The following is a 17,413-nucleotide window of genomic DNA, read 5'->3' on the forward strand; positions in this document are numbered from 1 at the left end:
GGGGACAGCCCGACCCCCGCCAAAACTGCACCGCGAACGGGCACCTGAAGATGAGATGGTCGGCGGTCTCGAGCACCGCTTCGCAGCAGGGGCACCCGGCCTCCGCCGTAGTGAGGATGGTCTTGCGAAGGAGCACGTCCCGCGTATGGATGCGAGACTGAGTGAGCAGCCACCCAAAGAACTTGACATGTTACAATCAATCGATAGCTAGGTCAAGCGAATACGCTCCCTTGTAATTGATACTCAAGCAATAAGCAACAAGAGCAGGAGTAGGCTTTTACCTCCGACGTGAGGGGCCGAACCTGGGTAAACTCGCGTCTCTCGTCCCGCTCAACCCCGACAAGCTAATCGCCATTGTGATGGCGTCACATCTAAGTCCTTACATTAGGATATCTGCGATGACAAAACCACGACAAGGAGTATGCCATGGTATGATGCCAAGGCCAGGAGTAACTAGCTAGCAGAGCACTTACTTTCGATGAGGCACTCATTGCAGAGGTGTGTGGGGGGTATTATGTGCATGCTGCTCAGTGGATTATAGCAATTTTCATCCAGTTTTTAGTTAATCAGCTAGGCAATTCTTTTCTTCTTAATGGATGAGGCAAATTTTGTCTCCATTTAAAAATGTGCCACTGTGGCAGCATGTTTGTGCTTATACAGCAGTTCCAGTGTCGCGAGTGGCCTTTTTTTTTAAGTAACTACGTGTATCATTAATCACAAAAAAGGAGAATCTAATCTAACGTATAAAGCCATAGCTGAGGGCATCGCTCGCGCTCGTCACTTTTGACCACCCGATCGAGCAACTACAGCATTTTTTTGCCTGCTGGCGGCTGGTCAACCGTCCGCTTTTTTTCACTTTTACATCTGCTTCACAAGAGAATGACTGGTGGGGCTTGTTAGACGTGGGGTCGCGAGATTGACGTGAGTTTCCTTCAGCTTTTGGTTAACGAAGTCCGCGTCCTGCTCGCCAATCGCGATCTGGAAAAAAGCAACCCTACACCCACGGGCCAATCCCGCAGCCGCCTCCCTCGCAATCCCGCAGCCGCCTCCCCCGCTTCCTCTGCGCCTCGCGCCGCAACCGCCTCCCCCGCTTCCTTCGCGCCTCCGCCTCCTCTCCCATCTCCTCCCTGCTGCTACTGGCCATCGCACCCTCGCCATCGACGATTGATGCGGCCGACGGCGAGCGCCGGTTAGCGACCGGGAGGCCGCCACCTCTCCTGACCTCCTCCCAGGTTCCCGATCTGGAGCAGCGAGGCCAACCCCCCTCCCCTTCACACGCAGGTGCTCCCCCTCTTCCCTCAGTTCCTTCTCTTTCTTCCCTGACCCTGTCGATGGCCAGACGGGTGACGGGGTGGATCGGGTGGCGGTGATGTCAGAGCTTGAGATGGCAGAGCTCGGGCTGGAGCGCTCATGGGGTGACGGATTCAAGGGCTGGAGCTCTCACGGAATGGAGGTGCTCAGACTAGAGGCAGCGGAGGACGCCCTATGAGCGAGCTGGAGGTGGAGGCGGTGAGAGCCCTCTCCCCATCTCTCATTTTCTCCATTTCTTTCCCTTCAACATCTCACCGTTGCTCCTGTATGGAACAACAGAGAGGATGGGAAGAGGCCTGGAGTGGCTCGGGGCAGTGAAGGGGAATAGAGATGAGGAGGCGCGGAGTGAAGAGCCGGGAAGGAGGAGGGTTCGGAAGAGAGAAGAGAAGAGTGTGTCGACCATGCGCTTGTATGGAACACCATCAGCCGATCCACACTCTGCTCTGCCAACCTTGCTTCATTTGGCCTCTGCAGATACCCACACACCTTCACCCCCTCTTGGTTTGCCTCCTTCACTCTCACAGAGCGTGTCATCTTTGTTTGTGTATATTTGTTTTGTGGGTTATCTGCTTGTTGTTTTTATGCATCTTCTCTTGATTAATTTTTGTTTCCTTGTAGCCCACTGATTCCGTCTATAACATGCTGCTAGGTTCTTCGTTTGGCTGGATTGTAGGTGGCCTTTTGCAAGAAGAGTTTCAGTGCTCAGCATATTGCAGTCATTGCAGCAGCGAGTTCTATGAAGCACATCAATCAAGGGTACATAGTCAATGACAATCCCTCCCATTTAATTAGATGGTTTGCCAGTTTCTTCATGTAGATAGTATCATAGTGATGCGATTCAGATGTTTATAATTCTTTTCTAACATTACATGTTCTTGTAGTCATTCATTTTGAAACCACGGAGGCCATCGCATTATGCATTGGTTAGACTAGGTAATTTCTGTTCTATAACTTTTCTATCAATATGCCAAGATCGACTGTTCGCCTCACCTTTATTCTACAATGCCAAAATGTCCAGAACATAAGGGCAACATAAATTTCAAGCTTTTAGACCTTACTTATGTTATGAACTTATGATATATGTCTAAATTCTATAGATGTTTTATCCTTTGCTACATCTGAGTATACACTAATTAGTTAAACCTTTTCTTCTCCGGATCTGCATTCCACCTGTACTAATTGCGAGATTATATATGTGTTTGTGTTCATTCTTAATTTAAACTAGACCTAGCTGTATATACTACAAAATTTGTTAAACTTGCGCTGGGCAGGTTTCCATGATGAGTTCGTAGCCTTTATGAAGTTGTTGCTGATTGTTTTCTGTAATCATCGCTCATTTCTCGTCTCCATAGCAGAAAATTTGATTCTTGCCTCTAACCTTGATCCTGATGAAACAATTGCTTGGCACAATAAATAAATGTTTGAGTGGCATGATGTGTTAGGTTTCCATGATTTACTGTCATTTACATGAGGAGGTGGCAGTTTTGGCTACCTCCACCCGCCTCAGTCTGTTTTTTAAAGTGGGAAGTGATGAATCGAACAAGGAGGAAGGACGACGTGTTTGTTCTTTCCGGCGTGTTTACTAGACTTTGTATATATGAACTTCACCTCATATTTTCTTCCTGGCTTGATAAGAACTGAACAATACAATTTGGTTTCTCGTGTCCAGTATTCCAGATTGAGTGATGCTAGAGATATGCGACCCTTAGACCAGTTTACGAAATGCTTTAGGTTTATTTTTCTTTCATGTACATAGCTGGAAGTAGTCTGATAGCCATTTTATAAGGATAAACAAGGCTTACTGTACGTAAGGTTTGAGACTACCCCATTTCAAATAACTAAGGGAATCACTATTCCTCAAATGCAAGATATTGGTTTATTTTATTTCGTATGGCATGTTTTTGTTTCAGTTCTTTGTTTTTTCAATCCATTTGCTTTCTTGCAGTCTTTGTGATAACAGTGATTTGAGAAGGATCTGTCTCTGTAGCTGTAGATGATAACTACATAATTATTTGTTCTTTCTATGTGAAATATTTAACCTTCAGTACTTATAATGCACAAATATAAAATTGTATATTGCTATTATGTTCTTCTATCCTAGAATTATTTCCCTTATCTGCCTATCTTGATCATGAAATTAAGTCAATTTCTTCTATTATCTTCATGTGTTTGGGGATAGGATTCTGAAAGCTTGCCTAATAATTTTATCATATAAGTTGAAATTCAGTAAAACATTCCCACTTGACAGTTCTGTTGTTATTCCCTTAAATGTTGATCCAAGTGTCATAAATGACACAAGATGCGTAGCTTGTTTTTTACCTTACAATTTTGCTAGATACATTCTGAGAATATTTTGTGAGGCATCCTGATTTGCATATCACAGGCTGCTAGAGTTGTTCAAGCAGTTGTGTGCGTTCTACTTTTGATAATTTTTCTATCTATATTTTGTACTTCATTTAGTTTGAATAGATACCATAACCTAGGCTAGGTTCAGTAACTATTTGTTTGCTTTTTTTACATAGCGGCTGAATCAAAATCATTCTCTTATTTCCCTGGTGGCCTGGTGCTTACGGTTTAATTGCTATAGTTGCTGGAGCCATTGGCCTTTTATACATAATAGTGTATACATTTATAATGTCAATCCTTGCTCATGGTACATCTTTCTTGGTTGTCTGGCGACAAGAGTTAGCATATCAACCATGTGAGTAGGCCTTGCACTAACCTCGGTATTGGCAACAGATCCGACAAATTTACTAATTTGATCTTAACAATTATACTATGGGTTTGCCTTAGTTGACCATCAACTGTGCATCATGCAATTAAAAAAACTCTTGCCACTGTAGTTTTACTTCTAACTAAAGGGATTCAATTGACTGTGAGAGGAGAGCAGAGCAGCAAGAGGGGAACTCACTCCTCAACACGGCGACCTGCGCGGGCGTGAGCTTCGCCGTGAACCTGTTGATGGCGTTCTTGTAGCTGTAGACCAGCGTCACTTTCGGCCTTCTCCTTACTTGGAAAAGAACCTATCATAGACTTCACCCAGCCTTCTTGTAGCTGTAGACCATCATGTCATGTAATTACTTGCAAAACAACTATATTGTTTTTTGGTATTGTAAAGCGGAAATGGTAGAACTCTACAACTTCTCTGTTAGTGTCGCTTGATTATTTACTTTCTCATGTATTGTGGATATAGTGCTGTCGGTATATTAAGTATATGCACGAAGATATGCAAATTTTAAGTATATGCATGTCGTACACACCTAGAGGGCTTTTCTGAACAGACTAGGCTTTTAGTAGATTTGGGTTTCTATTTGCATTCATTTTTGCCTCTCTTTTCTGCTGCAGCTCCGCTGGTTCTTTGTTCTTGCTGCGCTTTGGGTTGACTTGCCATGGAACCGTTTGGCTGAGGTGTCTCCATCACCATTATTTGCTATGTTTTGGATTTGCCAGCTCACTGACTGCTACATTTTTCCTCTTGTTGGCCTCTTCTTTTTCTGTCGTCGTCCATCGATCCAACCTGCTGTTGTTCGCTTCGTCGGCTTGCAGTTGCTTCTAGAGCGTGCTGTGGATTCGTTGTGCCTCCTTCCAATATAGGTTCTCTTTGATTCCACTGCCTTTGCATATGCATGTCTGATATTTTAATCTATAGAGTCCAAAGGAGAACAGAGGAGAAGTGTGAAATAGATAGAGTTTGTGCTGAGAAGTTCCTGACTAATTCATGCTGTACTAGTCATGGCTACATGTTTGTTAGTCATTTGGCTGGGTCAGGCTTATGTAGGGAATATTTTCTTAATGAAAGATATGGTGATAGGAAATAGTAAGTGTAGTTTCGGCATATGTACCTGCAAATTTCTCAAGGATCAATCGTAGTTGTTCTTGAACAAAGCATTCATGGAATTTCATTTTCAGTTTCAAGTATTAAAGGAAAGGGTGGATGTAAAGAAATAGGATTATGCTTCTATGGCATGCAATGTAAAGAAATAGGTGATAATGTTGAATTGCTTCCTTTCATACTTGGATCTCGCTAGATTATTTATTTTCCATTAGATAAAGCATTAGATTATGTGTTGATAGTTAACTTTTGTCCATAAACTATTCAATCTGAAAACCGATTCAGGTTAGGCATATTCAGGTTAAGCATATTCCAGCACATGATGAAAACAGATTAAGCAATCTGAATGTTAACAACGGCTAATCTTGCTTCTCCATGCCGTCGTCGTCGGTGAGTCTCCGAAGATGTTGAGGAGGGCCTGGAGGACGAGGAGGAGCTGGTGGATTAGTTGCTCGAGGACGAGAGTCCCCGCCCCATGCCGTCGACATGCTCCAGATCGAGCGCTAACTTGTTGTCATCCTCCAGATCGAGCAGCGCCTCGTCGAATAGGACCTCGGGGAAGAAGGGGTTTTTAGAGGAGAGGGGAAGCTACGCGGCGAACTGGAGCGGCGCGGCGTCGTAGAGGATGGAGAGGAGGCGCGGGGGGTCTCAACGGCGCGGGGGAGCTCACCAGCGCCGTGCAGCGCAGACAGCGCAGCATCGGGAAGCTGCGAGGAGGGGAGGGGAGCGGCGACAGGACGAGGACTGCGGGTTTGGTCGGACAAAAGTGAGGGCTTTTTTGAGAAAAATGCTGCGGATCCTTTTCCGGACAGAGAGATACTATATTAGGCAGTGACCAGAGATTACGAGGGTACTATATTAGGCAGTGACCAGAGATTACGAGGGTACTATATTAGGCAGTGACCAGAGATTACGAGTGAGTGGGACTGGATTCGTACGTGGTGGGAATGAATTCTGGACGGCTGTACCCAAACCAATTTTCTTTATCTTCTACTCCCTCCGTCCCATAATATAAGGATGTTTTTTATATTATGAGACGGAGGGAGTATATAAATAAGTAAAAAGAATCCATTCTTTCTTCTGCTAAAAATTCATTATTTTCTATGAGGCGTGTCTCACTCACATGTCTGGGTGCGGTTTTTTTATCATCAGGCCTTGTGACAGTCATGATCATTTGAGGAATTTTAATTTTTTTTCATATAACTATCTATAAAAATTGAAAAAGAAATTATTGAATATGTTTAAGTCCTATAATTATGTAGATCATCTTGTGGTCCGTGGACATTAAATTTTAAGCAGTACTTCACATGAGGTATTTTGTCTCACACTTCTCCACAAGTATTTTTCGTTGTGTATCATTACACTTACTCTATGTTGTACCATTATTTTAAAACTAACTCTGGCTATTACTTTACAGGATTATATGGCAAATTTAAAAACAAAAACTAGCTATCATTTTAGTGGACTCGAAATTGAATGTTGATAATATAAAAAATTGAGACTTGAAGGAAACAGCACTAATTCCCATGGATTGTATGATTCTGCATAGACCCATAAGAATGGAAACAACATATATTGACTAAGAGTTGGTTAAGTCTCAGTCGACTGAGATTTAGCAACCCTGAGCACTTGTAGGAAGAACAAAAGGCAAATGTAAATACCACAAACAAGCTGCTCGAAAAAGGAGAAGAGATTAAACAGTACAAGAACATCAAACAGATGACTAGGGAAGCGGTCACACTACCAGACGTAGTGCGTGTTACATCAAACAAAATCCATGATTTCACTAGAGCTACCTTGGACCCTACCGCTTCAATGACTATATGTAATCTCAAATAGACTCTTCTGGAAATTATTCATGATGTTGTGGTTGTGCTTCAAAGCTTGGCTAGCGTGGCATGTCTCTCACTGCATGAGAAAAGGCATATGATCCAGACTCAGACTCAAGTTGTATTGAGGGTTATGCTAACAACATGGGTGATGGGTACAACAACTATGTGCAATCATCGTAGCCATGCCTGCTTGGACGAAGAAATCATGTTCGACATTGTTGGGACATGTGGTGATGACTCTACCTAATACCACCACCTTCTCGTGTCTTGGTCCTTCCTGCGAGCAAGACAATACATCTCTGCTAATATAGCTTTCTTTATAAAGCCAATGTATGCCATTATCAAGTGATCTGAATATTTTCTTTTAATCTACCAAGACCATGTAATGGAATGTAAGTATCTATTAAGTTAGTTCAAAATCAATCTCATACGAATGGTTTGAATGCTCGGCTCGCTCTCGCTTTTTCACGGTATATACATTTTCGAGATGGAACATATTTCAGCAGATTTCACTCTTCGTGCTCCGGGTGGAGATTTTAATGTACTATGCACCTAAATTTTGATTTGACATGCACCAGATATTTCGGTGGCCCCAAGCCCTCAACCCTCAGCATCGTCTGGGTCCGCTGTGCATGCTCATCCGCGTTGTCGAGGGACGCCTCCTCCTGCCGCACCCCTGTCCAATATTTTGCTTATGCAAAAAATTCTTACCATGGCGTCACCTATTTGGACAATTAGGCGAGCTCTGCATTTTGGTTTTCTATCCTTAAGAGGGAGCACATTTTTCGTGAGTTAGTCATGCTACCATAGTAACATAAACTCTTACTCCATAATTACAATCCCTAGATTGTGGTGAGATGCAATGCTAAGCAAATGGAAGATAACAGTTTGTACCGGCAAAAGGTCAATAACAGTATTTTGCCCCACTAAAAGAGATGGATATTAGCATCGTCCGTGATGCATTTTGTTTGCATTTTCCTGTGATAGAAACGAGTGCATTTCATTTACATTTTGCCATGCTGGATTTTAGATACGATGTTGATGCCTACAATTCTTTTTACTGAATTTATGTGGCAGATGAGAACTGATACATTACCGCCCTCAATCCTTTTGTTTTTCTATATTTAGGAACATGATACTACATTTGATCTTTTCGCAAAATAAAAACTGCTTGCAACAGAGATGATGCCTGTGATTTTAGTCAGCTAATGTTAATGCTATATGGGATTTTTTTTGTATTGAAGGAACGGTGTACGTAATGGACCATATATTACTTATCCAGTGATGTATGCTCATTACTAATCTGATGTGTTGTTTTTCTTGTGATGGACACTGCTGCATTTGTTGTCCATGTTGCCATCGTGAGCTTCAGGTAACTGCTTTATGTGGAAATATGCCAATGGATAACATCCTTCGGATTAACAAGTTCATGTGTGCTGCTGCTCTTACTATCTACCTGGTAGTCTGGTCCGCAGTGCTATTGCTGGCTTTTTCCCCTGGAGTACCAAAAAAATAGCAGGCAAGCAAAATTCTCTTTTTGTGACTTCCTAAATGTTTGTTTCTTGAATGAGTCCACTCATTTGGTATTTCTCTGTGCTATTGAAAGTTCTATGATGCTTACTGTCTAGCTGATTTTTTGTAGACCATTAGTTAAGAAGGTTATTGAATATTTTTAGTTTGTATGCCAATAAAGGTTGTATGTTAAGTGGTAAAATGTAGTAACATACTAATTAGATTATTTTATATTTGTATTTGATTTGCCTTTATCTTCCTACAATAGTCAGTTCTTCTTGGTAGTCTGTGCAAGTGGTACATCATGGATAGGCATTGGATCACTGTTTTGCTTATTTGATCGATTTTTGTTTCAGCTACCCAATTTATGTCTTGCTGGTTGCCTAAGATGAGTTTCGCTTCTTTGTTCAGATCACCCTTGTAATAGAAGCCATGCAAGCGCCATGTAAAATAGTTTTCAATCAGAACTGAAGCCATCTGCTGGAAGTAACATCTGTAGGGACTGAACCTATATGCCACTCCCAGTAATATAGAGTGAAGGCAATAACAACATTGTTTGTTGTTGGTTTATAATGGGTGCATTCCTACTCCTTGGATTCACCTGTTTATCGCGTGCACACCTTGGCTAAGATATGTTGTTTCTTAAAATTACCTGTAAGTCTGAATCCTTTAATTGTTTGTACAATATTTTTCATTATAGGAGTATTGGACATCGTTTATTCCTGGTATGCACATCAAATTTTCAGATATTCATAATAGTGGATGTACCTTTAGGCTTTCGTGAAATAGATATGCATCATATATTGATGCATGTCCTAATCAGCGGATCATTACTATAGTTTATGTAGTGTCAAACCTTACATTATGTGCCTTCTTTTAAGTTTTCACATAAAGCTAAGGTGTTCCTCTGTTTAGATAGTTTAGATAGAAGGCAATACTGAACCACCTCCATTTATTGTCTCGACATGATCTTTTAACATTGTTTTTCAACTGTGTTCAATCTGGCTTATCAGTAAAACATACTCACTGTCTATCGTTCTGCCTTGATCCGTTGGTTACCTTTATTTGCTTGGGTTGGTCCAGGTAACTGGCCAAGCTACTTGGCTCACTTTCGCTGCCTTTTGCGGGTGCTTCTGTGGGATGTTATTCTCATTCTGAGCCTTAATGCTCAGAGGAGGCTCAGGGTCATCTAGAATGAAGGCAAGCATATGCTTTTGCCTTCAAATGCACTTCCAAGGGACTGCGCCTGATCGTCTATTCAATATAAGCAAGTTGCAGGATCCCCTTGTTATATAACTTGGCATTAGTATAGATGCCTACCAAAGACTTCTATGTTTATCATCCTTTTGGATCTTATGTAATCCCCTAAGACCATCCTGTGCATTGAACTGTCGGTTATTTGCTGTTTAGACTATTGGGTGGTATGCTTTTGAAACAGTCAAGATGAAAGAAATATATGCTTTCACCTTCAAATGCATGTCCAAAGGCCTCTGCATGATTGTCTATCCAATCTAAGCAGATCACAAGAGCCCTTTGCTATATGACTTAGTATTACTACTATGAAAAGTTGGCTCAGAGAAGTTGTTCTGAACGTCCAAAGATACATCTGTCTAACGTATCTTTGGCTATCACCTTGCTCATAACATTGTAAATGATCATTCATAAGATTCTTAGAAAACATGTATCATCATCAACCATCTATCATCAATCCGTACTTATTTTCATATGTTTCATTTTGTGTTTACATATTTTAGTGCACACTCTTTCAATACTTGGCTTGCACACGGCCTTTGCGTCATTGGTGCAACGGGTCATCTAGTACAAAGAATACACGCGAAACGGGCCAGAAGGGTCGAGAGGAAACACGTGTATCGCGAGTGACATGTGCTAGTTTGTTGCATCCAATCCCAAATTGAGTTCATGCTGTCAAAGTTTCTGTATTGTGTTCAGAACAGAAGAGTGTTTGTTACCGATGTTATTCTTACGTGAGAGTTCTACATCTGACGTGAGAGTTCTACAAATATCTTAAGCACGGTTATTCCTACAATCTGCTCGGGCAAGTTACTCCACATCAGCACAGAAATCCTGTTCTTATGTAGTGTGCAACTTTACAAATAGTTCACTTAGAGCAACTCTAATGGGGCGACCCATTTCGTCCGCGGCCGTCCGTTTGGGTCGGCGCGGACACAAAAGGCGGCCCAACGCGCCGATCCAAACGAACGCGCGTCCGTTTTTCGTCCGCGGGTGACCCATTCTCGGTCCATTTTTGAGCCGGATTTGCGTCGGCGCAGACACGCGAAGGACGCGCGCGCTCACCTACTCCTCTCCCCGGGCCCGCTGGTCTGTGGCACATTGGCCTCCCGTCTCATCCTGCGGCCAACAAGCAACCCTCCCGCCTCCTCCATCACCGACGCCGCCGCCCATTTTTTTCCGACGACTCTTCCAGCTGCCGCCGCCTCCACATCCGCCTAGCAACACCGCCCCTCCCCCCGTCGCCCTCCGCCGCCGTTTTGCCGCCGGGGAGCAAACTGCTTCCCACCGCCGCTTCCCCCACCGCACAGCCGCCCGTGACCAAGAAGCCGCCTCGCCGCCCCTGCCACATCCGACCGGCACGCTCATCGGACGCCGTCGCACTCGTCGGACGCCGGCAGGGTAGCTAGCTTGTCTGTGGGCGCCGCGACTCCCCTCGCCGGCCGTCTCCAACGTCGACGCCCGCAAGCTGTTCGACAGTTTGCCAAGGTACGAAATGGACTCCGCCGACGAGTTCTTTTTCCACAATTTCCTTTGCGACTCCGACGATTCGTCGTCCGACGACGAGGAGGAGATATTGGCTGCCGTGTTGGTCCATGACCACCTCAACAGCCAGCGGCTGTTGTTCCGTGGCTCCATTCCGGGCCACCTTCCGGCGTTGAATCGCAACCGAGAGAGCGGGCATTTCCTTCTCTGGAAGGACTACTTTGATACAACAAACCCGTTAATCAAACATCACAAATTCCGCCGCCGGTTCCGTATGAGTAGACATGTTTTCAACCGTATTAGAGGGAGTGGTCGGCTATGATGACTACTTCGAGTGCAAAGAGGTTGCCGTCGGCAAGATTGGTTTCTCCTCTTATCAGAAATGCACTGCCGCCATCCGAATGCTTGCATACGGAGTGCCCGGTGATCTCATTGACGAGTACGTCCGTATGAGCGAGTCTACATGCCTAGAGTCCCTGTATAAGTTCTGCAAGGCTGTTATTGCTGTGTTTGGCCCTGAGTACTTGAGAGAGCCGACAGCTGAAGATACAGCCCGTTTGTTGGCGATGAATGCCAGCAGGGGCTTCCCGGGGATGCTTCGCAGCATAGACTGCATGCACTGGGAGTGGAAGAACTGCCCTTCTGCTTGTCAAGAGCAGTATAAGGGACATGTCAGGGCTTGCACTGTCATACTAGAGGCCGTGGCGTCTCAAGATCTCTGGATCTGGCACTCTTTCTTTGGCATGGCTGGATCACACAATGATATCAACGTGCTTCAGCGCTCGCCGGTGTTTGCTAGGCTTGCCGAAAGCAACAGCCCACCGGTGAACTTTACTGTCAACGGCCACAACTACGACAAAGGGTACTATCTGGGTGACGGTATCTATCCTCAGTGGACCACTATTGTCAAGACAATACCCAACCCTGTCGGAGAGAAAAGGAAAAGATTTGCCCAAGAGCAAGAGAGTGCTAGAAAGGATGTCGAGCATGCCTTTGGTGTTTTGCAATCTCGATGGGGCATCGTTCGGTATCCTGCTAATACTTGGAGCACGCAGAAATTGTGGGAGGTGATAACTGCTTGTGTGATCATGCACAATATGATCGTAGAAGACGAGCGCCCGGAACGTTTGTACGATCAAGGCTTTCAGTTTCAGGGTGAGAATGTTGTGCCTGAGCATGGAGTAGCGGCAACATTTGAGCAGTTCACTCAATTTCATGAAGACATGCATGATTGAGAAACTCACGTGCAACTGTAAAATGATTTGGTTGAGCATATGTGGGCTCATGTTGGCAACCAATAGATGTATCTTCTTTTATTCGTTTGCAAAAACTATGTGAAACATTTTTATTTGTATTTGGCTTGTAAAACTATACTATTTATTTGGGCGGCCAGACTATTTGGCTTGTTAAAACATTTTCATTTGATAATATGTTGAATGCAAATCATGTAAAATTGGGCGGCCAGCCGGCCACGTCGGCACATATGGGTCGGCGCGTTGGGCGCTCTGCCGACCCATATCAAAAACAGGGCGGACGCCGAGCGGACGGCCGACCCAAACAGACAAAAAGCGGACGAAATCGCTGTCCGTTTGGGTCGGCCTGTTGGTGTTGCTCTTACTGTGAGATGGGGAGTTTGTTTTTTGTTCGATTGTTCAGTGTCTCAGAGCATCTCCAGCCGCGCCCCCAGAAAGGCCTCCCCAGGCGATTTTTTGGCGCCGGCGCCGAAAAAACGGCCCAGTCGCGCCCCCAGGAGCCCGATTTTCGCCGGCCTGGGCCGAAATCAGCGCCGGCGGACCCAGGCCGAACCCGGCGCGCTGGGGGCGCCCGGGGGCGCCGGGGCGAGCGGTTTTGGCGCGAAAGAGCCGCGGGCTAGCCGCGTCAGCGACACCGCGCCTCGTCTTCCCCCAACGCCTCGGTTTCCCGCGGGGAATCAATGCTAAGGCTGCCGCCGGTCACCCTTGCCATTGATTCCTCACGGGCGGCGCGTCACAGGGCGGCGCGCCGACGCCTCCCCTCCCGCGCACGCGTACACACGGGCGCGGCGCGGCTATATAAGCCGGTGGCCTCCTCGCCTCTGGCCACACCAGCCCTAGCCGCCGAGCTCTCCCTCTCCCTTGCGCCGTCGCCGAGCCCTCCCTCTCCCTCTCCCGTGCGTACGCCGCCGAGCCCTCACTCTCCCTCTCCCGATGGCCGAGCGTTTCCCGGCAACGAGGCGGCGGCCAACGGCTTCGGCCACCGCTCGCTCCGCGAATAGGAGTCGTGGCTCCTGTTCCAGGCCAACATCCCGGCGCCGCCGGACATGCGCGCCGGGCCGACGGGGTGGAGGCTCAGCAACGGGGGAGTGCCCATTCCCCCGTTGCCCAACGCCGTGGCGCGCCCTGGCTACTTCGCCGACGAGGTGGAGATCGTGCACGCCTCCCTCACCGACGAGCAGCGCGCCCTCCCCCAGTACGCCGCCGACAACCACGCGGCGTGGGCGGCGTACTTCGAGCGCCGTCAGCAGCAGAGGCTGGCGTCCACCAATGGGGCGCCGGTGGTGGGCGGCACGAAGAACAGCGAGGGGCGCCACCTGTGGTGGGGCGTCCCCGGCCGCACGCTCGCGGGCGTGCTGACGCACCTCGAGGGCGGCAACAACCCGCCGCTGGCATACCCTCCCCCGGCGAGAGCGGCCGCCCCGGCTCACCGCCGACGCGCCGGGCAATGGATGCCCAGGAGGTTCGGCTCCTCCTCGTCGTCCTCCTCGCACTCCTCCTCACGGGCTTCTTCCCACTCCTCCGGCTCTCCGGCGCTGCTCGGCGTCAAGGCCGAGCCCGCGGCGGAGACGCCGCTCGGCCGGCGCACGCGCAGCGCCGGCATCGTCATCAACGAGGGCGGCCGGCGCGCCTCCTCGTCGGCTCCTCCGCGCTTCGTCAAGCCAAAGATGGAGCCGGGGCTCGCGCCAGTGAAGACAGAGCCGGGTCTCCCCGCCGTGAAGACGGAGCACGGTGACGTGGAGCTTGACGACGACGCAGCCCTGGAATGGGCGCGCAAGGACTCCCTGAAGATGGCGAGGGAGCGCCAGCGCGCCGCCCTGGCGCGGTTCGAGCAGCGTCGCCGGGGCCGCGACGAAGGAGGAGTCGTCGTCATCGAGGACAGCGACGACGACGACGCGCCGCCGCCACCAGTCCGCGTTGGGGACGCCGGTCAGGGGTCCACCAGGGACGGCCGCGTCAAGGAGGAGAAGGCCGACGACGACGACGGCGACTACTCGGCGTTCAGCGATTTTTTGTTTTAGTTCTATTTGCTATGTACTGCCGAACATGTCAATATATGCCAAATTTGGCCGAAATTTAGCCATGTTTAAACGAATTCGCCGAACGTTTTTTTTTATTATGCGCATCTTGGAGCGGCCCTGGGGCCGGCGACTAGGGACCAACTCGCCCCAGGCCCTTTTTTTGCGCCGGCTCGCCTCCAGGCGGCGATTTTAGGCGCCCCCGGGGGGGCAACGGCTGGAGATGCTCTCACTCACCGTCACCAGAACAGGAAGATTGTTACAGATTAACTAGTTAGGTTGACATAGACATTTGAACAATACCACATGGCACAACAGGCCGTCAGGCTTTTCAACATGTAAGCTAGAGATCGGTACTATGCTGAGTAAGATATGTGAACCAGCCACAAGGGAGAAGCTTCCAGAATTTTGATAGGGCTTGGAAACATAGTTTTAACACTATTTCTAAAAAACATGGTTGATGGAGTGTGCTGGAAGCATTTTTTTACACCACAGTTTGATGCGTGTGTACAGAAATTACACTAGAACACGATATACTTTTCATGAAACAGAAAATTTGACTGCTATCAGGACCTGCTGGTTGTTGGATTTCAATTAAGTTGTTGGCGCCTTACTGAAGATGGACATTTAACAGCAAAGAACTTTTGTGCTGAAGCTCACATATTCTCCTCCAAAGCAAAACATATGACAGACAAGCTGTACAAAAAAGTGTGACGTTCCCCTGCACATATCTACAGACAACAATTCCATAAACAAGCAGCTAGTGCCTAACAACAATTTGATCTTTTCTTGTGTCCAGCAGCATGTTTTCTATTCTTTGCAAGAAGGGACTAAGAAAGAGCACGATAAATGAGATGAGATTTAGGACGATCGCTTCTGCTTCTTCTTCTGCTTCTTAGATTTCTTCACCGTGTTTTAAGCAAGCACTTCGCCCTCCTCATCGGATCAGCCCTCGATGGATTCATCAGGGACATCATTTGGAGCGTTGTGCTTGGTGATGTAGTCCTTGAGGATCACCATGCTCTTCTCCCTCATTGCCGCCAGCTGCTCCGACAGGGCACCTAACTCAGAGCTGACTGCGAACGACTCCCCTCCAAGAACCAGGGTGGCCTTCGCCCTCGGTTGTAGTAGCATTCATCTGGCCCATCGTCCACAGCTGAACCTGACAAGAAAATTCAAAGCAGAAATGACGAAGCCGATGGGAAACCTACAAATTTTTTTGTAACATGCAATTCAACAAAATGAATCATTTGTAGGAAAACTCTTCAGCAGTGCAAAGCAAAATGCTAATGCTATGCTAGTGGAAATTCTGAAAACTAACCAGCTATGTGGCATAAGGTCAATCGCCCCGCCTTATAGGGGAGGCCACCTAAGCACGATTCAGACTAAAATAGATAACTGAAGCGAAATACTGATAGCAATCAGAGGCAGTTCTGAAACTAATCGGCAATGCAGCAGCAGAAGATCGCCGCGCCTTTCAGCGACGTAATCTAAGACGAATTCAGGCTGTAACAAACCACCGGAGTGGACTACTAACAGGGATTGTAATCCAGGTGTTGATACTGTAACAACTGCGGCTGGCTCCCAGCACGATACACTGCACCCAAATCCTTTGTCCATAGCTCGGAAACGCTTGCGTACAGAAGCGGGCACAAAATAGGGAGAAAAAATAATCCAAAATCGTATGGCGCGGCTCATGGCTACTGGATTTTGCGGTTCTCCAGACCAGTTTTACATGGATCCAACGGACACAGCCCACATCAGACAGACCCTACGGATGCAGCGATGCCGCAAGCAACGGATACAGGGGGAGTAGAAAGTATGAGGGGTTGAGTGAGACCTTATCCGCGGGGGACGGCGAGGAGGCGTGCGCGTCTTGACCGGGGAGAGAGAGTGTACGGCGGCGCGCGCTTCCACGGCCGGCGGCTGTCTTGCCGGGGGTTAGGTTAGCACCGCTCTAGAGGCAAGGAAGGGGAGAGGGTGGAGAACTGGAGAAGCAGCCAGCCTGGGCCGCGCCTGACGTGGGCTAGAAAGCGAAGTGGGCCTGACACAATCCTTGTGGACTCCTAAAACATTGGGAGAATTTATTTTTTCAGTTGAAACTTTTGTTGATTATATTATCAGTTCTTCTTGCCAGCTCTATTAGAGACGCATACAGCAATCACGAATGACGGTGTCAGCAGAGAAAAATCTAGTAAAATAAATTGTTGCAATAGATAACAAGGAAAGAAGAAAAACACTCCTAACGCCGCTAGTAGGCTTAAGATGCCACGGTGCGAAATGCAAAGGCTAGACCTCCATCCATGTCTAGAAAATTGTTCTTATTTTTCTTTGCAAAGAGAGATAATGATTCTCTAACAACAAGATATAAGCACGTGCATGGTGTCGTCACCAACAGTCCAACACGTGGTCGTCATGTTGCTGAACAATAGGCCAAGCATGGTGCAAAGTGTGTGCCTAAATATGGAGTATGGATCATCCATGTGAAATATTCCCTTTTATCAAAAACAGCATCATAATGGCAAAATCATGATGCCCAACGTAGAGCGAATGCTTTGGCTAGAACCAAATATTGCAAAATATTTAATAAACCTCTCACTCAGTTTCTAAACATATACACAACACTGTAGTGGAGGGCCAAGTTTGATGCCACTTAAACGATATGCCACATGGCTCCATCGAATCAAAACGTCATTAAAAATATGACATGTTGATTCATGGTGAATATCTAAGCTACAATTAGAGCTCTCCCTTGTCAATACCTTTCACCATTTTTGGTCCAACTTTCATGTAAAAGTGTCCAAATTGTCTTACAGATGAATATTCCATGACCACATAAATCATTATATGTCATTAAATTTTGGCTATTTAAAACCCGACGTAAGGCAATACTTGGCTCTTTGCTCAAGAACCAAAACA

At 46.8% G+C, this 17,413-nt stretch overlaps 2 long non-coding RNA genes across 6 annotated transcripts; one reads left to right on the forward strand and one right to left on the reverse strand.

Annotated features, from left to right (window-relative positions):
• The first annotated feature begins 984 nt into the window (after nucleotides 1-984).
• On the forward strand, nucleotides 985-8,494 carry LOC123165423 (uncharacterized). 5 transcript variants are annotated; one of them, XR_006482993.1, is made up of 4 exons: nucleotides 985-1,509; nucleotides 1,591-1,812; nucleotides 1,961-8,347; nucleotides 8,439-8,494. It is a non-coding gene; the product is annotated as an uncharacterized lncRNA (long non-coding RNA). The 5 variants fall into 5 exon arrangements; XR_006482997.1 differs by lacking the exon at nucleotides 8,439-8,494 and having other exon boundaries at nucleotides 1,961-4,719; nucleotides 4,858-7,421; XR_006482995.1 differs by lacking the exon at nucleotides 8,439-8,494 and having other exon boundaries at nucleotides 1,961-2,067; nucleotides 2,193-7,421.
• Nucleotides 8,495-15,245: 6,751 nt separating this feature from the next.
• Nucleotides 15,246-16,477, reverse strand: LOC123166584 (uncharacterized). Its single transcript, XR_006483599.1, has 2 exons — nucleotides 16,335-16,477; nucleotides 15,246-15,656 (listed from the first exon to the last, which is right to left on the reverse strand). It is a non-coding gene; the product is annotated as an uncharacterized lncRNA (long non-coding RNA).
• Nucleotides 16,478-17,413: the final 936 nt, after the last annotated feature.

This window comes from Triticum aestivum, chromosome 7D, assembly GCF_018294505.1.
Source record: "Triticum aestivum cultivar Chinese Spring chromosome 7D, IWGSC CS RefSeq v2.1, whole genome shotgun sequence".
Lineage (NCBI taxonomy): Eukaryota > Viridiplantae > Streptophyta > Magnoliopsida > Poales > Poaceae > Triticum > Triticum aestivum.